The 25,896-nt window shown below is 39.0% G+C and overlaps 1 long non-coding RNA gene and 1 pseudogene across 1 annotated transcript in view; one reads left to right on the top strand and one right to left on the bottom strand.

Moving 5' to 3' along the window:
* The window catches only part of LOC144289816 (uncharacterized), a 58,185-nt gene extending 44,054 nt beyond the window's left edge, over nucleotides 1-14,131 (bottom strand). The window contains exon 1 of the long non-coding RNA XR_013357794.1: nucleotides 13,820-14,131. This is a non-coding gene — a long non-coding RNA (uncharacterized LOC144289816). The remainder of the gene's footprint in view (nucleotides 1-13,819) is intronic.
* LOC144291236 (elongation factor 1-gamma pseudogene) lies at nucleotides 4,989-6,335 on the top strand (annotated as a pseudogene).
* Nucleotides 14,132-25,896: the final 11,765 nt, after the last annotated feature.

The raw sequence follows: 25,896 nt of genomic DNA on the forward strand, positions 1-25,896 counted from the left end.
TTTACTTCTCCAAAGCTTCACTTTCTGGAAAAAAATGAGATGGATAAAAGGGTAGATAGAGATGGCTAAAGCTTAAGCCTTGCATTTTTCTTCCCAGCTTTGGGAAAAAGTATCTAATATCGCATCCTGAAAATTTCTTGTTGTTACAGGCAGAGAAAAATCATAGTAAATAATTAAGGATCTTAGTTATTAGGAGTCTGAGATGCAGCCAGGCCTGGGTTTGAGGCCACCTCTGCTACCATTAGTAATGGGATCTTGGGCAAGTTCCTTCCATCTCTCTGTTTCCTCATCTTTAAGTGTGTTGGATGATAGTCCTATTTCATGGGCCTGACAATTAAATAAAATAATGCATGTACAAAGTATAGCACAGTGCCTGGCACACAGCAAGTATGCAGGAACATTAGCTATTATTGTAGTTGTCAGTGTCTATTTGTTCCACAAGACCTACGATTTATGTTTTAAGGAAAGTTTTTTTTTTTTTAATAGAAAGTAAATATGAAATACACTGTTACAGTTTCATGAGTTAGGGAACTGAAGAAATTAAAAAAAACCAAGAGATCATTTGACAACATTTTCAGCCATGTGTGATTTTAAGAGCTCCCCTGTGCCAAGTGTTCCCTGCCTGAAACAAGTTCCTGATTGTTTCCTGCATTCTGTGCTGCGGGGCTTTCTCCTGGACCCAGAGTTGTTTCCTTTTCTAAACATTAGCAACTCCATCATGCCACACAGAGATGAGATTTGAGACAGGAAAATAAAGTTGTCTTGTGATACGGAGGTCAAAGCTGATGGAAACTGGTTAGCCTGTCAATGGTCTGTTTTCTGAGGATCTCTTCGTTCCATTGCTAAGTGCAGAATGACTATAGCGATGTTTTTCTCTTATAAAACCAATTTTCCCTCCTTATACACACAATGTGTGCTTGGTGTAGAAAAATTGAACAAAAGGAAAAAGTAAAAATATGATAACAAGTAATTTCTAATCTTAAAGAAAATCACAGTTAACATTTTGGATTGTTACATTTCAGATTTTTTCCCCCTCCTATGTATTTCTTGTTGACAAACAAAACTATGTATAGAATTTGTATTGTCCTTTTTCTGTAAGGTAGTGTCGTATATATTTCCCATCATTGAATGCTTTTCCACATTACTTACTTTTTCTTAGCATTTTATTTATTTATTTATTTATTTATTTATTTATTTATTTTTTAAAGATTTTATTTATTTATTCATGAGAGATACACAGAGAGAGAGAGAGAGAGGCAGAGACACAGGCAGAGGGAGAAGCAGGCTCCATGCACCGGGAACCTGACGTGGGATTCGATCCCGGGTCTCCAGGATCGCGCCCTGGGCCAAAGGCAGGTGCCAAACCCCTGCGCCACCCAGGGATCCCTATTAGCATTTTAAAATGTGTTATAAGAGAATCAGAAAAGTCTAACACTCGAGTGATTTTATTGTCTTTTGACTTAATTTTTAAACTTACTGATTCATTTGATCCCCTGACATTTATGATGTGCCTACTGGGTACAGATGACTAGTTTGGGACTTTTTGTGGTCAGGGACTCTGGTCTTGTTCACCTTCATCCCTAGTGTCTGGAGTTGTGCCTGCCATGTGGAGACACCTGATAGATATTGTTGAATGAATGATTATTCAGTGCACACTTACTAGTATTTCTATAGCTTTCACCCCAACAAGGAGTTGAAGTATTTTAAAAAATAAGCTACATCGCTATCATGAATGTGTCTCTTAGTCAATTCTGGGATTGGATTCTGAAGTGAGGGGAACTTGACTCTGGATAGCTTCTTTTTATTTCAAGGTTTAAGGAAGAGGACATTCTGAGATCCAGATTTAACTTATTTTATGGTCTTTGTGGAGTTTAAGGAAGGGGACATTCTGAGATCCAGATTCAACTTATTTTATGGTCTTTGACTGTGGAAAGAGGCTCTTTGCACATGCCATTTGTGTATGTATGTGTGTGTTTTTATCCAAAAATGTACTTTCAAAGATGTTTTTCACAGACACAACTATTTTTTGAACTGAAGTGTATTTGTATTTGGTCTGCTGAGACCTTTCAATGGACTTCCATAACCCTCACTTGTTCCCCCATTGGCCTTCCTATTTGTTTGTTTGTGTTTTAAGGATTTATTTATTTATTTATTTATTTATTCATTAGACATACACAAAGAGAGGCAGAGATATAGGCAGAGGGAGAAGCAAGCTCCCCAAAGGGGAGCCCGATGTGGGATTCGATCCCAGAACTCTGGGATCACACCTAAGCCAAAGGGAGAAGCTCAACTGCTGGGCCACTCAGGTGTCCCCCCTCACCATAGATCTTCCTAATACTTCTCAAATACAGTGCCCTCATAGCAAGGTACTCAATATGTAAAACTCAGGCTGGAGCTAGGCACAAATGAGGGGTTTCTAATCTGAAAAGGTAATTTCCTCTCCAAGGTTTGAGATTAAAAAATAATTGGAGCTGCGAGAAAAGGTCTGTCCCATAAGAAAAATGACTTCTTCCCTTGCGATATTTTCTTGTTGAAGGTGAGTTAAGAGTAGGAATTGGCTGGGAAGGCGAGTGGTGAGAGCAGGGGCAGGTCGAGGACCCAATCCCAAATAAGATCAATTCACACATATCATGATAACCTAAGAAGTTGTACAGCAGCAGTTGAAGGGTGCATTATGGACTCTGGAAATATTTTAGATTCTTTTGGCCTCATTTCCGTGCTTGTAAAATATGTCTATTAGCTGTGACTTTATAGTGGCATAAGAATGGATATAACTTGCAGTGCTTCTTTGTTAGCTCAGTATTACATTATGTTTTCAGGGCTGAATCCAGAAAGAGGAATATCTGCTCTCTTGGTATAAACAAAGGTTTGGGGGAATGGCCTGAAAGCCACTGTGTTCCTATTACTAGTATTTAAAACTTTTAAATAAATTTTACCATAGTAATATTTATACATGGTTTAAAAAGCTATTGGTACAGAAAGACTTAACAGGAAATACAATTGTCCCGTGCTCTATCTCTCCCCACCACTAGAGGGAGACTCTTTTAACCATTTCTTTCTTTTTTTTTTTTTTTTTAACCATTTCTGTTTTCAGGGAATTCCTTTAGTATCTCTAAATGTTTTTCCTACTACTTTTTAATTTATCCACCCTGGATTGTCGACTGCCAACTCCTTAGTCCTTTCAAGACTACTAGAAAGCCTTGTTTATCAAGAAAATTTAGGTTTATTAGATTTACTGCATTAATAAGGTCACTTTCCCAGAATCTTACTAGATTCTCAGAAAGGGTAAAACAGAGAAGGATATGTATAAAGTTTTGGGTGATTTAAGGCAAGTCTTGCAAGGCAGAAACTGATAGGAATTGGGCTGAGTTAGGGGGATACTAATTTTAGATTGGTGGGCACGAGATGATACTTTGAAGCAAATGTTGATGAGCAGACTTAGACTTGATAAGTAAGCTATCTAGGTAGTTTGGTCTTATCTACCAGCAGCAGGTATTCCCTGGAGCAAGGAACTAAGTTATTTATAGTTTTGTCCCAGTATTGCTTAGTACAGAAACAGAAAGTGAGTTTGGTCTGAGTTCTTAGGTATCAAGTAACTTCCTGCTATGATATATGAAGATTGATTAGGTTGTTTACATCACACACAACCCTGCCCATTCCTCAGAACTAGTTCCTCCAATGACCTTTACTCCCCTACTCCTTCAAACAAGAAACATAAAGTTATTTTTTCTTCTGTCACCAGATAGCATCTCTTCATCATCCCTCTCCATGCCTCAGCCAACTTTGTACTATGAATTTGTTCTATGATTCTTGGTTTCAAGGAGACAAGTACTTTTTTAGTTTGCCAAATTAGACTACATCTAACTTAGACTTCAGCAATGTAGTTGGCATGATGTCTACTCAGCATTATTTTGGCCACTCTTCCTCTCAGTGCTAGAAAATGGTTCTAGGGACTCAAGAGTGTCCAGGAAAACCAGTTAATGGTGACTGTTCAGATTCTTCCTCCTGTGAGTTCATTTGAGGGAGGGGAATTCTGAAGGCACTCCTCTTCCCTGGCTACCGAGTCTTCATACCATCCTTCAACACCATTAAGCTTGCTGCTCAGTCCCACAGAGACCCATATACTTGTCCCACCAAAGCTCTTGTCATCCTATACATTCTGCGTGGGAATGGGGCACAGGTCCTCACCTTCATTGAGCTTTTCCATTTCTCTGGCTTTAGAGGCCCCAGCTTTCTAAGGGGTGAGACTATTTAACTTCCTTTCAGTTTTTAAAAACTTCTATTTGTGCCACAAATTTGTGTACTCTTATACATGTAGCAGTTAAAAATCATGGGCTCTGCCCAGGTTGAAATCATTACTCTTTCTAGAACTACCTATGTGTTGGAGTTCTCTAACCTTCAGTTTCCTAGCTAATAGGAATGATAACAATTCCACTGCATAGGGTTATGGTGATGATGAAATAATTTAATTGTCATAAAGCATGCTTTGTACCATGTCTGGTACTTACTAAACCTTCAGTAAATGTCAGCTATTATTATAATTATCATTATATTGCTCTGTGATTGGAAGGTTATTAAAAACAAAGTATTTAACTCTCCCCTGGGGCAAAGGAAGCTGGGATATAAAGCCTTGGCTTCACTTTAGGGAGGTGAGGAGAAAAATACCATGAAAGTTTGAGACAGATTATTTCTCAACTGTGCACTCTGTCACACCAGAAGTCTTGGTTTTAAGATAGTACAGGGCTTCCATAGACCAGGGATTGGCAAACTAGGCTTGTGGGTCCCTTGCTTGATTTTATAAACAAAGTTTTATTGAAACATAGCCATACCCATTTGTCTAAATTGTGTTGTTGCTTGAAAGCAACCATAGACTAGATAAGTATATAGCCAACAAGCCTGAAATACTGAATATCTGTCCCTTGAAGAAAAAGTTTGTCAGTTGCCATCCAAGACCATTTAGGTTACCTTAGGATTTAAGTTAAAATACATTAAAACAAACCCTCCCCTTTCTCTGCGGAATCACCATGGCGGCCTGGACCCTGTACACATATCCTGAAAACCGGAGGGCCTTCAAGGCTCTCATTGCTGCTCAGTATAGCAGGGCTCAGGTCTGCGTGCTCTCTGCACCACCCTACTTCCACTTTGGCCAAACCAATCACACCCCTGAATTTCTCCGTAAATTTCCTGCTGGCAAGGTTCCAGCATTTGAGGGTGACGATGGATTCTGTGTGTTTGAGAGCAATGCCATTGCCTACTATGTGAGCAATGAGGAGCTGTGGGGAAGTACTCCAGAGGCAGCAGCCCAGGTGGTGCAGTGGGTGAGCTTTGCTGATAGCGACATAGTGCCCCCAGCCAGTACCTGGGTGTTTCCTACCTTGGGCATCATGCACCACAACAAGCAGGACACGGAGAATGCAAAGGAGGAAGTGAGGCGAATTCTGGGGCTCCTGGATACTCATTTGAAGATGAGGACTTTCCTGGTGGGCGGACGTGTGACACTGGCTGATGTCACAGTTGTCTGCACCCTGTTGTGGCTCTATAAACAGGTCCTGGAACCTTCTTTCCACAAGGCCTTCCCCAGTACCAACTGCTGGTTCCTTACCTGCATTAACCAGCCCCAGTTCCGGGCTGTCTTAGGGGATGTGAAACTGTGAGAAGATGGCCCAGTTTGATGCTAAAAAGTTTGCAGAGAGCCAACCTAAAAAGGACACCCCACAGAAAGAGAAGGGTTCTTGGGAAGAGAAGCAGAAGCCCCAGGCTGAGCGGAAAGAGGAAAAGGCGGCTGTTGCACCTGCTCCTGAGGAGGAAATGGATGAATGTGAGCAAGCACTGGCTGCTGAGCCAAAGGCCAAAGACCCCTTTGCTCACCTGCCCAAGAGTACCTTTGTGTTGGACGAATTTAAGCACAAGTACTCCAATGAGGACACTCTGTGGCGCTGCCGTATTTCTAGGAGAACTTTGATAAGGATGGCTGGTCCCTGTGGTACGCTGAGTACCGCTTCCCTGAGGAGCTCACCCAGACCTTTATGAGTAGTAACCTCATCACTGGAATGTTCCAACGGTTGTACAAGCTGAGGAAGAATGCCTTTGCCAGTGTCATCCTCTTTGGAACCAACAACAGCAGCTCCATTTCTGGAGTCTGGGTCTTCTGAGGCTTTCCGCTGAGTCCAGATTGGCAGGTGGACTACGAGTCCTATACATGGTGGAAACTGGATCCTGGCAGTGAGGAGACCCAGATGCTGGTTCGAGAGTACTTTTCCTGGGAGGGGGCCTTCCAGCATGTGGGGAAAACCCTTAATCAGGGCAAGATCTTCAAGTAAACATCTCTTGCCATCACCTAGCTACCTGTACCTGCCCTTCAGGGAGATGGAGGTCATTAAAGGAAGCTGAACATTGAAAAAATTTTTTGATTTTTTCTCCTCCTTGCCAACACACACTTTTGTCATGTCTTTTTGGTTATAGCCTTTTTAATGGATGAAAGGTGGTATCTCATTATGACTTTGATTTTCATTTCCCTAATGAGTTATGATGTTGAGCATTTGTCCATATATTTATTGGCTATTTGTATAACTTCTTTGGAGAAATGTTTGTTCTAATACTTCGCCCATTTTAAAATTGGGTTGTCTTTTTTCACAATTGAATTGTGAGAGTTCTTTGTATAGTCTGGATACAAGTCTCTTATCAGATATATGATCCGCAAATATTTTCTCCCATTCTGTCAGTTGTTTTTTCATTTTGATGAAGTTATCCTTTGATGCACAAAAGGTCTTAATTTGTTATGAAGTCTTATTTATCTATTTTTACTTTGTTATTTGTGCTTTTGGTATTGTATCTAAGGCTTTGCCTAACCAAAGATTGTTACTATTTATCTCCTACATTTTAAGAAGTTTTTACTTGCACCTCTTATGTTGAGGTCTATAATTCACACTGAGTCACATTTTCTATATGGCAGAGATCAAACCCCGTCTTTTGTTTGTGGATATGCCACCACCCCACCATTTGTTGAAAAAAATACTATTTCCCTCATTACATTGTCTTGGCACTTCTGTGGAAAATCAATTGACCATAAATGTGAGATTATGTTTCTATATTTTTAATTCTATTTCATTGATCTATCCATCTACCCTTATAGATATACACCACATTACCTTGATTAGTGATTACTCTAGCTTTTCAGGGTTTTTTTGTTTAATTAGGAAGAAGGACTCTTCCAACTTGGCTCTTCTTTTTTCAAGATTTTTTGGCTATTCTGAGTCTCTTGCATTACTCTGTGAATTGTAGGATTAGTTTGTCAATTTATTTTAAATAGCTAGCTGAAATTTTGACATTGATTGCGTTGAATCTGTTGATTGATTTGGGAAATATTGCCATCTTAACAATATTAAGTCTTCTGAACATGGAATGTCCTTCCACTTATTTAGGTTTTCTTTAATAAAAAATATTTTCATAGTTTTCAGAGTGTACATTTTTTAAAGTTGTTCCTAAGGCTTTGAGTGATAAACTAGACCAGATGGACTTCACAGATATTCAGAGCATTCCATCCTAAAGCAACAGCATATACATTCTTCTCAAGTGTGCATAGAACATTCTCAAGAATAGATCACATACTGGGTCACAAATCAGGTCTCAATGGGTACCAAAACATTGGGATTTTTCCCTGCATATTTTTGGATCACATTGCTTTGAAACTTGAACTCAATCACAAGAGGAAATTTGGAAGGAACTCAAATATGTGGAGGTTAAAGAGCACCCTACTAAAGAATGAATAGGTTAAGTGGGAAATTAAAGAATAATTTTTAAAATTCATGGAAAAAAATGAAAACACAACTGTTCAAAACCTTTGGGTTGCAGCAAAGGTGGCCCTAGGAGGGAAGTACATAGCAATACAAGCCTTTCTCAAGAAACAAGAAAAGTCTCAAATACACAACCATACACCTAAAGCAGCTGGAGAAAGAACAGCAAATAAAGCCTAAACCTAGCATAAGAGGATTAATAAAGATTAGAACACAAATCAATGAAATAGAAACCAAAGAATAGTAGAACAGATCAACAAAACTAGGAGCTGGTTCTTTGAAAGAGTAAGATCAATAACCCGGTAGCCAGACTTATCAAAAAGAAAAGAAAAAGGACCCAAATTAATAAAATCATGAGGAGAGATCATGAACAACACCAAGGAAATACAAACAATTATAGGAATGCATTACGAGCAACTAAATGCCAATAAATTAGGCAATCTGGAAGAAACAGATGCATTCCTAGAAACATGCAAACTACCAAAGTGAAACAGGAAAAAATAGAAAACCTGAACAGACCCATAACCAGCAATGAAATTGGAGCAGTAATCAAAAATTTCATAACAAACAAGAATTAAGGGCCAGATGGATTCCCAGAGGAATTCTCCCAAATATTTAAAGAAGGATTAATACCTATTCTTCTGAAGCTGTTTCAAAAATAAAAATGAAAGGAAAACTCCCAAACTTGTTCTATGAGTCCAGCAATACCTTGCTCTCAAAACCAAAGACCCCACTACAAAGGAGAATTACAGACCAATACCCCTGATGAACACAGATGCCAAAATTCTCACCAAGATACTAGCCAATAGGATCCAACAGTACATTAAAAGGATTATTCACCACAACCAAGTGGGATTTTTTTCCCTGGGCTTCAAGGGTGGTTCAACATCTGCAAATCAATCAACATGATACATCACATTAATAAAAGGACAAGAGCTGTATGATCCACACAATCGATGCAGAACAAGCATTTGACAAAATACAGGATTCTTTCTTGATTAAAACTCTCCACAGTATAGGGATAGAGGGAACATACTTCAATATCATAAAAATGATATATGAAAAGCCCACAGTGAATATCATTCTCAAAGGGGAAAAACTGAGAGCCTTTCTTCTAACATCAGGAACATGATAGGGATGTCCACTCTCACCACTGTTACTCAACATAGTACTAGAAGTCCTAGCCTCAGCAATCTACAACCAAAAGAAATAAAAGAAGTGGCAAAGAAGTCAAACTGTCACTCTTTGCAGATGACATGATACTTTATTTGTAAAACCCAAAAGGCACCACCCCAAAATTGCTAGAAACTCATGTAGGAATTCAGCAAAGTCGCAGGATATAAAATCAATGCACAGAAATCAGTCGCATTTCTATAAACTAACAATGAGACAGAAGAAAGAGAAATTGAGGAATCCATACCATTTAAAATTGCACCAAAAACCATAAAATACCAAGGAATAAGCCTAACCAAAGAAGTGAAGGATCTGTACTCTAAAAACTACAGAACACTTATGAAAGAAATTGACGAAAAGACAAAGAAATGGAAAAACATTTCATGCTCATGGATTGGAAGAACAAATATTGTTAAAATGTCTATGTTACCCAGAGCAATCCATACATTCAATGCAATCCCTATCAAAATACTATTGACATTTTTCACAGAGCTGGAACAAATAATCCTAAAATTTGTATAGAACAAGAAAAGACCCTGAATAGCCAAAGGAATGTTGAAAAAGATAACCAAAGCTGGTAGCATTACAATTCTGGACTTCAATCTATATTACAAAGCTGTAATTATGAAGACACTATGGTACTGACACACAAAAAAATAGACACATAGATCAATGGAACAGAATAAAGAACACAGAAATGGACCCTCAATTCTATGGTCAACTAATCTTTGACAAAGCAAGAAAGAATGTCCAATGGAAAAAATCTCTTCAAAAAATTATGTTGGGACAATTGGACAGCCACATGTAGAAGAATGAAACTGGACCATTCTCTTACAATATATGCAAAGATAAATTCAAAATGGATAAAAGACCTAAATGTGAGACAGAAATCCATCAAAGTCCTAGAGGAGAACACAGGCAGCAACCTCTTTGACCTCGGCTGAAGCAATTTCTTACTAGACACATCTGCAAAAGTAGGGGAAACAAAAGCAAAAATGAACTACTGCGACTTCATCAAGATAAAAAGCTTTTGCACAGCAAGGGAAATAGTCAACAAAACTAAAAGGCAACCTATGGAATGGGAGAAGATATTTGAAAATATCTTATCATTTAAAGAGCTAGTATCCAAAATCTATAAAGAACTTATGAACTCAACACCCAAAGGACAAATAATCCAGTCAGAAATGGGCAGAGGACACAAACAGACACTTTTCCAAAGAAGAAATACAAATGGCCAACAGACACATGAAAAAATGCTCAACATCACTCAGCATCAAGGAAATTACAAAGCATAACCACAATGAGAAACCACCTCACACCAGTCAGAATGGCTAAAATTAACAAGTTGGGAAACAACAAATGATGAGGATGTGGAAAAAGGGGAACCTTCTTACACTATTGGTGGGAATGCAAGCTGGTACAGCCATTCTGGAAAACAGTAAGGAGGTTCCTTGAGAAGTCGAAAATAGAGCTACCTTATGATCAACAACTGCACTACTAGGTATTTACCCCAAAGATATAAATGTAGTAATCCAAAGGGGCACCTGCCCTCCAATGTTTAAAGCAGCAATGCCCACAATGGCCAAACTGTGGAGGTAGCCCAGATGTCCATCAACAAATGAATAGATAAAGAAGATCTCTCTCTCTCTCTCTCTCTCTCTCTCTCTCTCTCTCTCTCTCTCACACACACACACACACACACACACACACACACACACACAGGAATTCTATACAGCCATCAAAAAGGATGAAATCTTAACATCGATATGGATGGAACTGGAGGGTATTATGCTGAGTGAAATAAGTGAGAGAAAGACAATTATCATATGGCTTCACTCATATGTGGAGCATAAGAAATATCACAGAGGATTATAGGGGAAGGAGGGGGAATTGAATGGGAAGAAATCAGAGAGGGAGACAAACTATGGGAGACTCTTAACTATAGGAAACAAATATGGGGTTGATGGAGGGGAGATGGGTGGGAGGATGGGGTAATTGGGTAACAGGCATTAAAGATGGCATGTGATATGATGAGCACTGGGTGTTATACGCAACTGATGAATTACTGAACTCTATAAATCTGAAACTAATGTACTACTACTATATGTTGGCTAATTGAATTTAAATTAAAAAATTATGCCTAAGTATTTGTATTCTTTTTGATGCTACTGTGAATGGAATTGTTTTCATAATTTTGGTTTTGGATTGCTCATTGTTAATGTCTTGAAATACCATAGCTTTAAAAAAAAAAGAAAAGAAATACCATAGCTTTTTGTACATTGATCTTCTATTCTGCAACCTTGCTGAACTTGATCATGAGTTCTAATAGTTTTTCAGTCCAATCACCACTCAGAAGAGTTGGGTGTGAGTTGAGGTCTACCTTTCACCCTGCCCTGCCCAGTATACCCATGTTACTGCAGTGTTGTAGTTTTAGGTCCAACAGGCTTTTAACATTCAGGCTGGAGGGTTATTCCTGGACATTGGGCTGCAGAGCTATGGGTGAGTTGCTGGCAAGGAGCTAGTTTGACTTATAGCTTCTAAATATTTCTTTAAAAAAAAAAAAAAAGATTTTACTTATTTACTCATGAGAGACATATATAGAGAGAGGCAGAGACATAGGCAGAGGGAGAAGCAGGCTCCATGCAGAGAGCCCAATGTGGGACTCGATCCCAGGGCCCTGGGATCACACCCTGAGCTGAAGGCAGATGCTCAACTGCTGAGCCACCCAGGCGTCCTGCTTCTAAATATTTCAACATGGTTTCTATTTGTACTTTCTTCCCTGGATCCCACATATCACAGGGAAGGGCTTGTTTTCTCTCTATAACTCTACTGCCTTACCACTCCCACCACTATCCACTTGCCTCTAGTGTAATGCATAATATTCTGTTATTAGAATATTCATTATCTCCAGCTAAGACATTATTCCTTTAAGACGCCCCTTTATCAGGGACAGATTGTTGAAATGAAACTGGAGGATTGACCACTTGTCAGGCACAGTGTAAAGTAAATGTGATCAAATGAGAAATGTGTCTTTTTGAGGGGAGGGAGGAGGAATCATGATCAGAGTAGCTATAATGCCTGTCCCTCTTCACATGGAAAAAATAAAAGGTAAATTTTGTTTCTTCAAATCTTAATTGAAGAGAAATCTAGGATTTTTCTCCAAAATGATTTTTCCCTACCCATTTTATTTTCCTCTTTTTATTATTTTTATGATGTATTAAATTGAACCATTTACTTGCAGTGTGCTAGTTAAGACAATTTCCTTAGCATTTGCTGAATGATTTGGCAGGCTAGACGTCCTAGAGCTAAATTGTAAAAACCCATTAAAACCTAGTCATATAAAAATAAAAGATGCTGCCTGGTGCACTCCATGACACGTTATGTTGAGGTCTCATCACATTACAATAACAAATGCCAAAAAGAAATGACTACTGTGTAAAAGAATAAGATGAAGAAAAAGGAGTATATTAGTGATGCAGCCAACAGCATTTAATTAAATCCCATGTCCAAATTAGTTCCCTGATTGGCATGTAAAAAGAAAACATGTTTACTATGATAGTTCAAGTAGCACAGTCATTGTTTTAGCATGCAGGCCTTTTAGCCTCTCTCTCTCTCTCTCTCTTTCTCTCTCATCAAGTTTCCTGCCATCTCAAGGATGAAGTAGGTAATACTAAAGTCTTTCATCACTCAGGTGAAGGAGCATGTTCACATGGGCAAGTAGTTTGCTCAGGTCACAAGTTGTAAAGAGTAAAGCTGAATAAACTTAGGTCAGGATAATTCCAGAGTCTGTGCTCTTTCATCTGTGCCAAGAGTTGGCAAAGTATAGCCCTCAGGCTGAATCTGACCAGCTCTGTTTTTGTACAGTCCATGAGCTAAGAATGGTTATTATATTTTAAATGGTTCAAAAAATTAAAATAACAATATTTCATACCATGAGAAATGATATAAAGTTCAAATTTAAATGTTCATATATAATGTATTAATGGAACATGGCCACATCCGTTCATTTATGTGTTGTCTACAGCTGCTTTAGCAGTGTAATTGTGGAGTTGGGTAGTTGCAACAGAAGTTGTATGGCTGGGAAAACCAAAAGCATTTACTATCTGGCCCTTTACAGAAAAAGTTTGACTGCAACACCTCTTACATTCTAAATTAAACATTAAAATGAAGGCTGGAGTCCAGAGATTTGTGTATTTTTAATAAATCCTCAATATAATTTGAACACTTCTCAAAGCAATTATTATTACTATCTTACATCATGATTATTTGTATATTCCCTGCCTTTTCCCACCAGTCCTTGAGGACTAGGACTATGTTGAAGCATCTTTGAATGAATAAAGGAAGGTGGAGTTCATGTATTGATTCGTTAGGCATAAAGTTCTGAGTTTCTACCATATGCCAGATGCTCCACAGTGATAAAACAGAATGCCTCTAGTCTGAGGAGACAAGTAAAAGGGCTTTGGTGAAGCTACATGATAAGAGGCTTATTTTAATTAAGTAGAATAATACTTGCTATTCATAATGGTAACTCTAAGACCCTTGTGTTAGGAGGTAGAGGAGGGCCACTAAAGTAACCTTCTGAGTAGGCATTTTGAGACAGAAAAACGAAGCAAGTCACTCCATGTCATTTACACAGTTTTATTTAGGATAACCTCCTGACAGGGGGTCTGGGTGGCTCAGTCAGTTAAGCATCCAACTCTTGGTTTGGCTTAGATTGTGATCTTGGGATTGTGAGATTGAGCCTCATGTTGGGCTCAGGGCTCATTGTGGGGTCTTCTTGGGTTTCCCTTGCCATCTGCCCCTATATCCCTACCTCTCTCTAATAAATAAAATCTTAAAAAAAATATACTTACTTACAGAGGGGATCAGGCTGACAGATGATCCAGGTGGTACACAGCTATTCTCTACCGTCATTCTCTGCCCAGTCCAGACCTTAATTCCCAGCTTTTGTGGAGTGAGGGGCGTGGTGATGAGGTCACAGGGTAGTTATCTAAAGTGGCACCATCTGAGTGCCAGAGGATCTCTGTTAGTTATCTAAAGTGAGCCCTCTGTGTGCCATTTTAGGAAAGATCCAAACAAGCCTTCCACATTCCGGTGAGGATATACATTAACCTCCACTGAGGTCTGGAGCATTGTGCTCTGACCAAGGTCATTGCCTGGCATGAACAAAATGGAGGGTCAAAGATGGAGTTAGTGTGGTTAGTACTCCCAGACTCTTCCAATTTCAAAGATTAAATTTATTTGGTTCCATTAAAGTATTAAATTTATCTTATAAAATTGTTTATAACATTGGTGGTACAAAAGTAAGCTCTACTATATAGGTATCATTGGAACTTGGGGGCCAGAAAACAGGGAGTTCTCCATAGAGTAATCCTCCCTTCTCTGTGGTTTTGCTTTCTATGGTTTTAATTACCTGCAGTCAACTAACATCCAGGAGCAGGTAATCGTCTTTCTGACTTATTGTCAGATGGTGAGTAGTAGACTAATGCTAGGTCACAATGCCTGCATCCTTCACCCCACTTTATCTCATCATGTTGTCATTTTATCATTTCACATCATCACAAGAAGGGTGAGTACATTCCAATAAAATATTTTCAGAGAAAGAGGGAGACCGCATTCATATAACTTTTATTATAGGATGTTGTTATAATTGCTCTATTTTATTTTTATTATCTACTATGCCTAATTTATAAATTAAACCTGTATCATAGGCACATATGTATGTACAGAGAAAAAACCAGTATACAGTTGACCCTTGAACATCATGGGGTTAGGAGCACCACCCCCTGCACAGTCGAAATCTGCCTAAACTTTTGACTCCCCCAAAACTTAACTAATAGTGGGGTGCCTGGGTGGCTCAGATTGTTAAACATCTGACTCTGGATTTTGGCTCAGGTCATGTTCTTGGGTTTGTAAGTTCGAGCCCCATGTTGGGCTCTATGCTCGGTGAGGAGTCTGCTTTTCCCTCTTCCTCTCCCTCTCATCCCCTTGCCCTCTCTCTCTCTCAAATAAATAAATACATACAGACAGACATACAATCCTTTAAAAAAAAAAAACTAAACTAATAGCCTACTGTTAGACTAGAAGCCTCAACTGATAACATAAACATTGATTAACACATATTTTGTATGTTATATGTATTACATATTGTATTCTTATAATAAAGGAAGCTAGAGAAAAGTATTAAGAAAATCATATGGGAGAGAAAATATACTTACAATACTGTACTGTATTTTAAAAAAAAACCTGCATATAAGTGGATTCGTGTAGTTCAAAACCTGTGTTTTTGAAGGGTCAACTCTATAGAGGGTTTGGTATTATCCACAGTTTCAGGCATCCACTGAGGGTCTTAGAATGTATTCCTCACAGATGGGGGGGGGGACTACTGTATTTAGAATGGAATGGTGAAATGGTGTGAATCCTTCGGACTCATTTGTACAGCTGTTGTCTGCCTATAAGGAAGAAAACAGATGGATGTCATTATACCCGACAGAGCCCATTTTCACTTCAATAGGAAGGTGTCTGAAGATCAATTTTCGCACTTAGTATCATTATGATATGTACAATGTTGTGTTGAATAAACCTAATGAATTTTAAAGTATTTTTAGAACTTGGACTCAATTATAATTTTCTACGAATGGTTTATAAAGCCCCCTTTGTCAATAAGCTAGGGCAGCATATAAAATGGGAAAATTAAATTTTCAATTATAATACTGCCTCCATCTTTTGGTCATTGGAAGGAGCACCTGTTAGCACATTGCCAAAGCAAAGTCAATTTTTGAGAAACAATAATTCATTCCATAAAGAGGTAAAAGTAGAAAATTATGTTAGAATAAAAAAAACAAACAAACACTCAGGAGTGCCTGAGTGTCTCAGTCAGTTAGGCATCTGACTCTTGATTTTGGCTCAGGTCACGATTTCAGGGTCCTGGGATCAGGCCCTGCATTGGGCTCTAAGCTCAGCACAGAGTCTTCTTGTCCCTCTCCCTCTGTTCCTCTTCCTGTTCTCTCTCAAATAAATAAATAAATATTTTTTAAAAAACACCTAAAATTCAACTTTAAAAAAAGACTACTTTTCTGTAGTTTTATGTATTAACTATCTATAGCTGTGTATAAATTACACAAACCTAGCTCAAAAGGACAAATACTTTTATCTCATAGTTTCTGTATGTCAGGAATCCAGGTATGGATTGGGTGGGTAAATAATTCAGGATTTCTCACAAGAATACACCGCTAAGGCTGACCACAGTCATCTTGAAGTTAACTAAGGCTGGAGAATCTACTTTCAGCCTCACTCATATATTTGGTCTCAAGAGCCAGTAGCTTATGGGACACTGGACTAAGGGCCTCAGTTTCTCACTCAGTTCCTCAGTTCTGAGCCCCTTCAGAGTGCAGCTCACAATATGGCAGCCAACTTCCATCAGAAAGAGTAAGTGAGAGAGCTAGAAGGCAAGTAGTAGAGCTAGAAACCAAGTCATGTAGTAACTAAAAAGTAAAAGTAAGTAAAATTTACCCATTGAGGGGCACCTGAGTGTCTCAGTTGATTAAGCGTCTGACTTTTGGTTTCAGCTCAGGGCATGATCTCAAGGTTGTAGGATAGAGCCCTATATCAGGCCCCATGTTGAGCATAGTGTCTACTTTAGATTCTATGTCCTTTTACCTCCTCCTCTGTTCCCCCTCCCAACCTATTTGTTTGCATACTCTCTCTAAAGTAAATAAACTGTTTTAAAAAAATGCTACCCAGTGTATGTTACATTATGCATCAACAATGTATTTATTGAGTGCCTAAGATGTGCCAGAGATGGGACAAAACAGCACAAACAAGTTTCCCTGCCTTCCTATAGCTTATATTCTGGAGAGCCTAAAGCATTGAGAAGCTTACTGCAGGGCTTGGTACACAAGAAGGTTCTCAAAGATGTTAGTTATTTTTATTTTTGCAGAGTAGACATCCTGTCACAGAAATAAAGCCAAGCTACCCAGTCTGTGGCATCTCTAATTCTATTGTAGACAGATATGATTTGCTTAACCAGAGCAGAAATGGCTTTTCTTTCACATATGCTTGAATGAGGCAATTCATAATAGTTTGCAACACTATCTGCTTATAACTGACTTTCTTGTATTTGTGTTTTTAAAGTGGCCTTTGCCAAAAAGAAACAAAAAACAACAACAACAAAAAATCCAAACCTACAAAAAAAGCCACTAAAGAGTCCCACAGAAGTAGCTGTGTTAGTGGTTTTCCTGGTGTATCCTGATGGCCATCGTATCCTTTTATACTACGTGTGCCGAGTTGACCTAACGTCTTCCAGCTCTGAATTATTTTAATTGCTTTTTTCTAGGTGCATCTTCTCAGTCTCTCAAGTGTGCTTTACAAAATGGGCTTCTTGAACTACAAACAAGATTTCAAATGTGTGTCTGGTTATGCCAGTATTCTGCAGTTGCTTTTTCTAATTAATATTCCAAATCTCAAAAACTGTCTCAAGATTTTAATTGACTTTCATCACCTCCATCTCATTCAAGTACTATGCTAGCCATTCTTGTACATTATTAATAAACCATGCGTACTATGGTTTTTCCTCCCCTAGCCTAATGTTTAGTTCTCTCTTGAACTTTGCTTTGAATGACAATTGAAGGATAATTTATTGCACTGGTCTTCCAACACCAGTATGGCTATAGTTTGCTGTACTAATTAGGAAAAAACCATCAATCAAAGCAGTTACTCACTTATGAGAACAGATATAGCTTATTTGTCCTGTACATAGATTCCTTCATATAGTATCTAACTAACCCCCCCAGACCCCTGAGAGAAGTATACTAATAAATTTGAGTTATAAAATATTTTTATAAAAATGTTGATTTAATCTCCTAGGTTTAGAAACACATTTCCAGAATATATTTTCCAAATGTAATAAAAGGATAAGAATTTTGATGAATACAGTAGCTGTTCATTAAAATGGGTTCTTTGAAAGCATTCTTTAAAATACTTGGCTGGAGTTCTTCCATTCATCATTCTCTCTTATTAATGTCACAAATTCTGCTGAATTAAATTTATCCTAGATCCTTCCAAGAAATTGCGCATGAGTTGCCACCGAATTAATATCATTGGTGCAATGGTAGTCGTCCATCTGAAGCTTGTTGATTTTCTCTGCGGATAGATCTACCCATGAGACTTCTAGATATAGAACATCTATTTGTAGCAATGTTGACTTTTCCCTGTTCAAACAGAGCATTTTTAATGTTCTTTATAATTTTCTATACCCATCTGAAAGTGGTAGCATAGCCAACTTCTACTCAGATCACCTAGGTGCCTGAAAACTACTGTGCCCGCAGTTGCTTTCACTAATGAATGAAAAGAAAACACATCATTAAAAAGGATCAGTGAAGGAGACACACCTAATGCCTCTAGAGTTATTCATCCCCCCCCCCCCATCAGAACACTGGAGTCTAAATATAGCATAGTCACAAGAATAAATATTTGGTGTTTGTTATCTTTCAGGCTAGGTGGTTATAGCCAGAGGAAAAAGGATGGATTTTTTAGGAAGTTAACTAGATGTTTTGGGTAGGCCAGCCCAGTTGTCTTCCTCTTTCAGCACACACTGAGCCACCTAATAATGTTATTTTCCTGTGGCCTCTGACATAGTTACTGTGTTCTTGCCATTATCCTATACTTCTGTTAGAGATTCTGAACTCCAAATCCAAAGCACTTCTGAAATAACTATTCATCCTTGTGCCATTTATCTGCTCCCCTTGAGACCTGCTCCCTGACTCCTCCTGCTCTGTTCAGTATCCATATTGCTGACCCCTGCAAATGACATTTCCCCAGCTCCCCTGACAAGTGGCTTCTGGCTGAGTTTGGCCACTGGAAGGCACTGGAAGGAGACTGGAGGGATGGAGGAGGGGATAAGCCAATGTATTTTTCTCTTTCTTTTTCTATTTGAGATGGAGATGACATTCCATCACTGGCTGTATTTCCTTCATAGTTCATGCTGTTTGTGGGATACCCCTTCCTTTTTTGGTTCAAAGTCCCATTGAGCAGCTCCAGCTTTGGGGCTCTGGTAACACCATGTACTCTCTTTGTGCCATCTGTCCTAGAGTAGTAGCCACTTTCTGCTACTGCAAATCTTGAGGTGGCTTTACTATTCTCTGTTTAGCTTTTCAGGTCATCTAACCTTTTGTAACTAGTTCTCTATATTAATTTTTCCCCCCAAACTATCTGACATGAAGGCTTCTGCTTCTGGGAAGATGGAATAACATATTTCATCCTATTTCTTCTCTAAGTAAAAAACTCTGGAGATAAAGATAGTAGAGATACTATCTCTACTATTTATACTACTAAAGATAGTAGAGATATTATAGTAATTATTTGATATAATAAACATAAATTATATAGTATGTATAATTATTATGTTATAGCATATTCTATTACAAATATAAAACAAATATAGGAAGACTATGAAAGGTGGAGAGAAAGCAGACTGGCTAGGGACCTTAGGACCCAAATAACAACATGGCAGTAAGTCCCTTTGCATTTTCTTTTTTCTCTCATATATCCCAGAAGGCTGCTGAAGAAACTGGCAGTTCCAAACCACCGATGCAGATCAAATGAGCCCCAGTGAAAGCATGCTTTATTTAACCAAAGAAGCAGGAAAAGGGCAGATTAGCAAAATAGAAAAGTTTTAGAAAACAATGGGTATAAAGAAGAAGTTGTTGCCCATCCTTATCCCTGTCTGCACAGATGGTGTGAGAAGCCAAGCCCTATCCTCACCAGGCTGTAACTGAGGTGCCACACACAGAACTCCAAAATGCATGAAATGAAAAATGATAGAGCTGAACGATGGAGTGGACAAACCCACAATTACACCTGAAAATTTAGCTGATGGAATAGCTAGACAGAAAATCAGCATGGATGTAGAAGAACTCAACAAAACCACCAACCACCAGAATTGAACTGACATTCATAAAACACACCACCCAATAAGAGTAGAATATGCATACTTTGTGAGTGTTCATGATACATATGCCAAGGTAAGCCACATGTTGAGCCATAAAACAAACTTCAACAGATTTAGAAGAACTGGAACCATACAGAGTATGTTCTTTGACCACAAAGGAATCAGACTAGAAACCAATATCAGAAGGATAACATTAAAAATCTCCCAACACTTGGAAACTAAACAACACACTTCTAAGTAATCCTTGGGCCAAAAGGGAAATCAGGAAGGAAATTAAAAAAAAAAAAACAGCATTGCACTGAATAAAAGACTTCATATCAAATTTATGGAACATAGGAAAAGCAGTGCTGAGAGGAAAATTTATAGCAGTAATGCTTGTATTAGGAAAGAGGATGGTCTCAAACCTATAAGCTCTCATTTCAAGAGCCTAGATTGAAGAGCACTCAGTAAAGGGATGGCTGGTAAAGGGCAGGGCAGGGTTAAAAGGAAAATATCAAGGTAAGGTGGAGCATCCCAAGTATAACAGTGGGAAGAGGCTCTACCACTCTTTATTCCTGAAGACATAAGAAGAGGGTGTTTCTGCAGAAACCTGGTGAGAACTACAGCTTTAGGATAAGGTGCCCTAGAAGGCGCTTGGCATTTGCTAGAGAAACACAGCCAATGTCAACTTGTGGAAAAGGAATAAATACCTTGCTTTCTTTCTGTCCTCTGATCCTCCATGGTGCTGCCCATTTACTGAGCCCAGAAGGAAGCCAGAGGGAAAGGAAGACTTCGTCCTTAAAGGCCTTCCAGAGCATAGAATAGGGCAGACAATGATGATGTCTAGAGGAACAAATGGTGAATATTTGTTTCTTTCAAGGTTATTCAATAATTTCAACCATAAGCCAAGTATTTACTGGAAAATTCTCTAAACTACTCTGATAAGAAAGGGAGTTATTTGTCATTATCAAACATGTTAGGGATTTGAATAGAGATGTTAGAGAGTTTGATCAATGAGAAAATAATTGCCTCATTTATTTACTATTTACCCTTCCCCCCCCTAATATATCATCAAGAGTCTATGAAGAAAATATTGCTAAGCAATGACAGACATTAGCTTGGACCTGGCAATATTGTAAGCAGACCAATATTTGACTGTCATCTCTTCCCTTTTCTCACTGGGTGAGCTTGGGCAAGTTACTTAACCTCTCTGAGCTTCTGTTTACTCATCTACAAAATAGATGTGATAATATCTACTTCCAAGAATAGTTGTGTAGCTAAGAGAATTAAATGAAAGATGCATGTGAAGGCACCTGGTAGGAATTCAATACATTTTGATTGAATTTGAATCACAAATCCCAAATTAGTGGCTTCAAAATTCATGAAGGAAGGCCACAAGTTAGAATTAAGAGTGAATTTTTAAAAAGAAGAAAATCTGTGTTTAGACTGTTAATGTCATCTATCACTCAATCAACAATTATGATAATATGATCAGCAAACTGTTTCTATTGATGGATTTTCACCACATTTTGATTATAAATGTGAAATCTTACCAGGATTCAGCTCATATTAGGAATTCAATGAATTCTTAATTATCTGATAACGTGGAAAAAAAAAGTCCTTTGGTATAGGATGCTGGTTACATCAAGAGTTTGTGCCCCACCCCTTTAGTCAAAGATGAGCATCATTGGTGAGTGTCAGCTGTAGGGAAGCCTGAGGTGCCTCAATTGGCAGCCCCTTCAAACAGGTTGCCATGGTAACGTTGACAATCACAAATTCTTAATAGGGACTACTGAGGGTGTGAGGGGAAAAATAAATATTGCAGGTAGAGTTTTGATTCAGAAATATTTTAATTCCTGCAGTATTTGCCAGGTTTCCTTTTCAGTTGCAAGCTCAGATTTGGTTATATAAACGTTTATCAATTTTAGCAATCTTTGTTTCTATTAATTATCTTTCTATTGGCATACTTGTCAAGAACAAGCCAGCTGTACAATTCTAATAGGCAGGTGTATTTTATACATGAGAATTACCCTGCTGGGTCAGAGCCACACTCTTTGTAACTTGCCTGTGATGGAAGTTCTAGAATCAAATCAATTGCTTTTCCTCCCAAAGTAATTTTAAGACACCCAAGGCTCTGGTGCTACCAATTTTTTTTTTTTAAACAAAGGAATGGGATGTAAGGGATCATCTATATTTGGACAGTCAAAAATTTTAGCATCAAAAAAAAAATGTTAGCATCAGAACATGGTCCCTCTGCACACACACACATAAACAAAATCTTGCAAAATCCACCATATAATTATAAGCACCGTAAGAGCAGGAGCCTCATTAATTCTGTGTGCACTCTATTCCAAGTGCCTAGAACAGGGGCTGCCACATAGGCAATATCATATTGTATGTGATTTAAAGTAGGGGTCAGCAAATATTTTCTAGAAAGGACCACCAAGTAAGTATTTTAGTCTTTGTAGGCCGTGTAATCTCTGCCACAATACTCATCTCTGCTGTTGTCACAAAAGTAGGGGTAGACAACATGTAAATGAATGGGTGTGGCTGTTCCAATAAAACTTTATTTATAAAAACAGGAAAAGGACCAGATTTGGCTCATGGGCAGGCTGTAGTTTATCAACCCAATCTGCCAGCCTCTAGTTTAGAGCATGGCCCTGCAGCTAGACTGCCTGACTGTTTACCCTAGCACTGACACTTATTAATTGTATGACTAGTTATGAAATTATTAACAGGAGGAGTTATTAAGTCCTCTGGAACTCAGTTGTATCACCTGTGAAGGGGGTAATAATAGAGTTTTTCTACTGTTGTCAGGTTTCATGAGTAAATATGTGTGAAGCTTTAGGACAAGGAACCTGTCTTATTTGCCAGTATTCGTTTTATTATCATTTGCTGAATCAATATGAAATAGACAAATCAATCTTTAAGAGTACAAAACACAAGTATGTCTTTAAATATTAGCATCTTGGGTAGCCCGGGTAGCTCAGCGGTTGAGCGCCTCCTTTCAGCCCAGAGCGTGATCCTGAAAACCTGGGATTGAGTCCCACGTCAGGCTCCCTGCATGGAGCCTGCTTCTCCCTCTGCTGTGTCTCTGCCTCTCTCTCTCTCTCTCTCTCTGTCTCTCATGAATAAATAAATAAAATCTTAAAAAAATATATTAGCATCTTATGTTCTTTAAAGATAGCCAGTGACAAGCGGGGAAACAACAAAAGTGAAATTGTGGATTTTGGGTAATAGTAACAGTTTTCTATTGCTCCCAGCATTCTATTTATTTTGATCTGATTGTGCAGTTTTAGGAAGTGCCTAATAATGGTTTTAAAATGGTGATGGTGTTGTTAATCATCTCATCATGCAATCCCAGGAGACTCTTCAAATAAGCAAAGATGTCAAAGGAATTTTAAATCTCATGTTTTCATATAAAAATGCATTAATCCAGCACAAATTAATACATTGGATGTAAATTTGAAATAATGATATATTTGTGTGTGTGTTGTTTTTTATATTTTACGTAAAATATATCTGTATATTTATACACACATAATACTGTACAGATGTACATATATATCTATAAATATATTTGTATATGTGTAGATTATCCGGAGGCCTTCATGGAATCCTCACATTCTGGCCAGTTGGTCTTATTGGAAGCTGTGAGGGGTAGTGGGTGCTGGAGTTAGGATTTGCTCCTGTACCCCTTGCCCTCCTCTAGCCTATATTCCACATAATAGCCTGGTAATCTTTTTTTTTTTTTTTTTTTTTTTTAAGATTTTATTTGCCTATTCATGAGAGACACAGAGAGAGAGGCAGAGACAGAGCCAGAGGGAGGAGGCTCCCTGCGGAGACCCTGAAGTAGGACTCAATCCCAGGACCCCAGGATCATGCCCTGAGCCAAAGGCAGATGCTCAACCACGGAGCCACCCAGGTGTCCCATGAGTAATCTTAAAATAGGCATCAGCACTTCTTGGCCCTCACTTAGTATGTGTCCTTGGCAGAGGCATCAAATCCAAGCTCCCGCCCTTGGCCAAAAAGGCCTGTGAGATCTGGGCTCTGTCTGATTCTCAGTTGTACTTTTTATTTGTCCTTTCCCTGTGCTTCAGCCCCTGTCACGCAGCAGAGGAACTGAGGTTGCTTCCTGGTTCTTCAGCATGTCTGACTCCTGCCTCCATTGGGCCTTTTCTCTTGTTTGCACTCTCTTGGCTCCAGCCTTTCTCCTCGCTCCTGCCAGACTGGCTCTTCCTCAGCCTCATTAAGTATACCTGTTTAGAGGTGATTACCTGTATCAGCACCCTACCTAGCCCCATGCACTTTATCCCATCACTCAGTTTACTTTCTTCATAGCATTCATCATAATCTATAGTTACCTTGCTGTTCCCTTCATTGTCATTTTTCTCCCTTAGTGGAATGGCAGCTCTGTGAGAACAGGGACTTGAATATCTTGTTGACCTCCCTCTATCTAGTCCAGTGCCTGGTACATACATTTGTAGGATGAATGCCTGCAGGCAGGGCTGGCTCCATTATTTGCAGTGCCCAGTGCAAGATGCAAATGGAGGTCCCTTTGTTCAAAAGTTAATAAGAATTCCAAGATGGCAACAGTAGAGCATTGAACCAAGCAAGTCCTTTCTAAAGTTGTATGCTCAAGAAACTGACCCTGCCTCCAGGTAAGTACTTAATTTCCCTAGATTCAAATTCCTCCTCTGTAAAATAGTAGAGACAGAAGTACCCCCTCACTGGGTGCTTAAATGCAGTCAGCATTTAATAAGGTATGGGAACATGGGGCTTAGCAGCCACCCCTTGCCCACAATCATCTCTTGTACACAGTATTATAATTAATTATCAACCTCGTCCAAGTGAGGCAAAGCCCCCGCAGCTCTGATTTTCTGGCATTCCTCTTTTCTTTTCTGAATAATCTCCTTAGCAACTCTTCCAAATGACTAACCCAACTCTATCAAATGGGATGGGGATGTGGGTGTCGCTTGCAAATTATTTTGACACATTCAAGGTATGGACCGACAGCATATTTGGTTTGCTGAAAGGAATGTGTCAAATGGAGTTAGGCTGTTATGAAAACTCGTTTGACAATAGGTAAATCATGTCACCCTTCTGAGCCCACCAGTGACACTGGAATGATAAATAATATCTGCCACCCACCTTTCTGACAAGAGTGAGGTGAGTGTGAATTGGATTAAGAGGAAGCCAGTCAAACGCTTTGATTTTCTTGGAAAGAGGGGGCATGCAGGCACTGCTTGTGAGAGTGTGTGCATATCGTCAGACGTCCTGTTTACTTAGCCTGTGTGGCTCTGGTTATGGTGTGCATTGTGTAACAAATCAATTGCGCCTTGAATGGATACTGTTCACAGACTCTCACATTTTGATTTATTTTCGTGGTATAGCCAGCAATTCCAGTTCGTTTAGAAATGCAGAGAGGAAAAGCAGCATGTCTTTTACATTTATATTGTGGTCTCCAGGGTGCTTCGGCACAGTGTGGATTGTGAGTTGTGGGCTGACTCCCTGGGAGGGAGCCTTAGTTCATTTGCTGGGGGGAGCTTCTGCCTGGGAAGGATCTGGACACTCTGATTTTATCAGTGGTTTCTCTTAGCCAGTGGAGACTAAAATGAAGTAGAAAAATAACATCTGTGAAGCAAATATTATGTGTCCGGCACTCCACCTTACGCTTTACTTGCTCTGAGAGATTGAATAGTATAAAAGTGTATACTCTGACTTGGCAATTGTACCTCAATAAAGCTGGGAGGAGAAAAGAAAAAGGAATAAAAAGAGGATGTGCTCTGGACCAGACAAGTGACTTAACCTCTCCAAATCTTAGTTTCCTCATCTGTAAAATGGAGTGTGTTGTATATCTTCTCTCTGTCCCTCCAAATTTGCTCTCCACCCTTTCTACCCTAATTTCTGCTCTAAGAGGCTAGCTGTATGAATGCCATCTGCAGGCTGTGGCACCCTATGCTTTCTGTTCAGGTTGGCCAACAGGAGGCCCTGCATAGCTGA

The sequence above is a fragment of the Canis aureus genome, chromosome 19 (genome assembly GCF_053574225.1).
Source record: "Canis aureus isolate CA01 chromosome 19, VMU_Caureus_v.1.0, whole genome shotgun sequence".
Lineage (NCBI taxonomy): Eukaryota > Metazoa > Chordata > Mammalia > Carnivora > Canidae > Canis > Canis aureus.